The sequence below is a fragment of the Ursus arctos genome, unplaced genomic scaffold (assembly GCF_023065955.2).
Source record: "Ursus arctos isolate Adak ecotype North America unplaced genomic scaffold, UrsArc2.0 scaffold_19, whole genome shotgun sequence".
Taxonomy (NCBI): Eukaryota; Metazoa; Chordata; class Mammalia; order Carnivora; family Ursidae; genus Ursus; species Ursus arctos.
This window is the reverse complement of record NW_026622863.1, coordinates 56066518-56070910: the sequence shown is the minus strand read 5'-3', so window position 1 is coordinate 56070910 and position 4393 is coordinate 56066518. Positions and strand designations below refer to the sequence as shown.

General features: G+C 45.8%; 1 protein-coding gene across 1 annotated transcript in view; it reads left to right on the top strand.

Annotated features, from left to right (window-relative positions):
* The first annotated feature begins 597 nt into the window (after positions 1-597).
* Positions 598-4393, top strand: part of LOC113247256 (zinc finger protein 160-like) — a 37148-nt gene continuing 33352 nt past the window's right edge. Inside the window, 1 exon segment of the mRNA XM_057314659.1 lies at positions 598-4142. The gene's annotated coding sequence lies outside the window, so the exon portion shown is untranslated.

Here is a 4393-nt window from a genome sequence, read left to right as displayed (position 1 = left end):
GTAAGGTTTATAATTTAGTAGGAACAGCAGGTATTGAAAGAAATACTGTGCTCGATTCTTATTATATAAGCATTATATATATGTTTATTATATATACTTTCCATGTCATTAATTGATGTAATAGAGAAGTTTAGAACCTATGGTAGAAAGAATAATGCCCCCAACACACACACACACACACACACACACACACACACACACACACACGATATCTGCATTCTAATTCCTGGAACCTGTGAATATGTTCCCTTATAAGGCAAATAGGACTGTGCAGATGTGATTAAATTAAGGATCTTGAGATGAAGACACTATCTTGGATTATCTATGTGGGACAAATCTCAAGGAAAGTTAGTGTCAGAGTGAAGCGATGAGAAAGACTTGAATAAAGATCATCTTCGTCAGTGGGAAGACACCATGACACGAATATGTAAATTCTTAACAATAGTAATTTATAAACTCCGTGCAATACGAGTAAAGGCCCACCAATCTATGCGTATGTATGTGGGGATGTTACATGGTTTGTATTAAAAAATGTTGTGTCCCCCGTACTAGAGTTAAATGCATAGTAGTTACGCCTAGATGAAATTTAGTTTGAATATGTCATTACGTTTCCCATTGCCTTCCTAGGCTGAGGGTGGGGCGGTTTCCCAGGGGAATTCAGACCCACTGTAAGATGTCTACTGGTTATCAGAAACCCATCATTACGCCTATTCTGTTTAATAGCGTTCCATCCACAAAAACAAGTGACCGTAGGCTCTGGCAGTAACTCAGGTGGTTCTAAAGTTGTTCCTACGAGAAAAGAGGTTACCGACTGTGGGTCTGATGGCTGCCTATTTGCATTCCCTCTGTAGATGCTCTTGCAAAAATGGTTTCCTTTTTATTATGGGATACTTACGGACACTGCATCCCTTATTACAGCGTTTCTCCAACATGGTCCAGAACATTATCAGAATTTCATGTCTCAATATTATCTTATGTCTTTCAGTCCCAGGGGCCATCTCAACACCCAGCAGCAAGCTAGTAACTGTATCTCAGATGGTAGGTTATCATGCCCCAGCATCCAAAAATTTTCTGGTCCCAGATCTTAGTGGTCACCACTAGGTGGCACTCAAAGGCTTTTGCCATTGATTCCAATCTTCTTTACTAAGCATTGCAGCCGCTTCCAAAATCATTTCTGAATGGATCACAGGGGTCCAAGGACAGACAGACAGAGATTGAGAGACACTGCTTTTTGCAAACCAGAAATGACCTTTCTTAGGTCCTAATTCAAATTTGGCCTCCTTTGAGATAGTTGCATGGATAGGAGTTAGCAATATTCCCAGATGTAGAATATGCATCTTCCCTAATCCAAACAGACCAAACACTGGGCTGCTTGTTTAGTTCTAGGGGTAGGTAAGGATATCAGTTTCTTTTGAGTCGCCTGTGGAACATCATGGGTGGCTTCCGCCCAGAATATTCCTAACAATTTCACCGTTTGGGCAAGTCCCTAGATCTTTGGTGGATTTAGCAAACACTCTCTTTTGGTGCCACTAATGCATTGAGGTCAGTTCTACCTAGTTTATTCTTCAGTTTCTGATATTCTTATGATATCATCAGTATAGTTTATTATTACACTCAGGACCGATATCAAAGCCAAATCCCTTCTAACCAAATTGAGACGGCAAAAGTAATTGTGGCAGTGGAGGAAACGTAAACTATGATCCTTCTTACTCGAAGCTAAACTGCAGTTAGCTCTTTTCTGAGATAAGGCTGAGAAAAGAAGCATTTGCACAATCAGTAGTCTTCAGTAGTCCGCTGTTAGTCTCCATGAGCCGTCTACCCTTTTCATGGGTCATACAGGGCTATTGTACAGAGAATTTGTTGGTACTGGGATGCCAGCTTCACACATGTCACCGTTATTGTCTGTGCTGCTTCATTCTTCACCCTGATTAATTTGGCAGACTATGGTCCCATGGTCCCTGGTGATTCAAGGTCAGGTTTCTCCTCATTATTTTTTTTTTCTATCTGGTGGGTTGAGTTTAAGTGAACTCTGCTTCCAAAGATAAAGTCCACAATGGTCCCAGTGTGGCTCATGGCCACTTTTCCACATTTCTCAACCGTGTTCGAGTTAGAAACAGACTGGATTTTGTTAAACTCCACACCAACAAATCCTGCCCCTACCACCCACATCTTTTTCCTCCTTCCATGAGAAAATGACCTGTAATTGCAGCTGTCTCTCAGTGCCACCACATTCCTTTCTGCATGTTTGCTTCCTGAAGGTTTGGATTTCCCACACATGTAGGGATAAAGTTTCGCACTGTTAACCTTAAAGATAAAAACTGCTGGTTATTTTACAACAAAAGATGGGTTTATTTGAGAATAAAAGAGAATTGCAATCTGGGACAAACAAGCTACTGCAAAACCCTAAGCAAGAATGGGGAACAAAAGAGAGAGACACTTTTTGAGGAGAAAAGGGTTAAGTTGGGAAGGCCATCATAAACTAACAGTTCATTGGTGTAAACTGGAAGTTTGCAGTATGGTGGCTTTTCATTGGCTGAGCTGCTGCCGAGGTTGGGGAGATTAGAGTAGTAGAGTAGTGTCCAAGTGCAAGGTCAAGTCCATCTTTTCCTCTTGGGTCTGCAATTGATTAGGACCGGTAGGGCGTGAGAACTCCCCCTGCCAATAGTTCCTAATTCCATTTTAATGAGGTTTCTCATTATTAATTTTCACAGCATCTAAACAAAGCACAGCTTTGGCTGTTGTCTAATGGATGAGATTTCTGCTAGCCAAACAGATGTTGTAACCTAGTCTTAAAGCCCACAGTATGTTCCTTCTCGAATTTCTGTCAGTTTGCTACAGTAGGCAGACCCTTTATCACCTCACTCTGTTGGGGGACCTCCGGGAAACACCTTACATTATTTCATTAATTCCATCAGTTGATGAGTTGGTTGGTAATGGAATAATTTACCACCCACCCCATCCCACAAGCAGTGCATGTCTGTGAACATCCTGGGTGGGGGTACCAACTGCAGGTATTGGGACAAGAATAGACAGGCTCTTCTCACCTGGTTTGTGCTTGTTTTCACTGTTGGAAGAACTCCTGAGGACTTTGTTTCTCATAGGCAGCTTTTACTCCCTGTCATGCCACCTGAAAGGTCTACACACTTGAGGGTGACACCCACCTCTTCATTCTTTTTTGGCTAAAGTTGTCACTAGGACCCAGGCCAGGAATGTGTTTGCCACTCTCTCTTCACACCTGGAAGTGATGAAAAAGGAAGAGAAGAGGAAAGGAGAGGAGAGAACACAGAAGGGGTGGAGGTGGGGAAAAAAGGAAGAGGAGGGAAGGAGAGAAAGCAGATTGGGTGGAGAGTGGCTGGGAAGGTCAGTGGCACAGCAGCTAGTGTGCTCCACTGGCCCAGTTTGCCCAGAACTTTCCCAGTTTTAGCATGAAAAGTCCTATTTCTCAGGAACCTTGTCAGGCCAGGGAAAAGCAGGACGGCGGTTGCCTGAGCGGCGGCAATTACAGAAGAGCCTGCGGGACCGACAGAATCTGGCAGAAGTAACAGTCGTCATTTCTGAGGTTAGGTTATAAAAGATACTGGACTCCCTCTTTCTTTCCTGAACCACTTGCCCTGGGGGAAGCCAGCTGCCCTGTTGTAAGCAGGTCCAAGGAGAGGCTTCCTCCCGACGGATCACCTGAGTGATCACATTCCAGTTTCCATCGCTTAACAAGACACACATACATCTCCACCTGCTCGCACCAAAAGATTTTGAATTTAGCCATTCTCAACTTGTTGAGAATATCTCCGCTTTTAATATAAGCGGCCCTCATTACTCTTTTACTTTAAATTTAGAAACATTAACTTAGAACAGGCAGGAAGCAGCTCTGCTGCGCGGCGGCGATCAAAAAGCGGAGAAGCAAGCACAGCGGAAAAGGACCAACAGACCAACCTGCGGGGGCGGGGCGACTCGAGGCTCCGCCCCCGTGTTTGGGCCCGCCCCTACCACGCGCTTCCTGCCGGGTGTCAACCAATCGTGACGTCCCGCGTCTCGCCGGACGCGTCCCTGCCCAACTCCCGCCCCCTGTAACCTCCTCTCCCGTGGGCGCGCTCACTTGCCTCCAGACCGGGAAGTGAATTGAGCTGAGTGACGGAAACGCTCGGGTGAGTGAATTTCGGGTATTCAATTTCAAACCCGTGCTTCGCGGCCCCATAACCTCCAGTCTCCCACACCGGGGTTCTTGTGGAGGTTACAACTGCGGTCCTCGCCTTCCTGCCCACGATGGGTCCCGGCGTCGCCGTGAGACGTTCCGAGGCCCGCCAGCCCCGGGTCGCAGCGGCCGTGCCCGCTTCTAGCCCCTCGGTTCGTGGAGACCGCCGCTTCAGGTGCTTCACTGCCTCCCATTCCTCCGTCC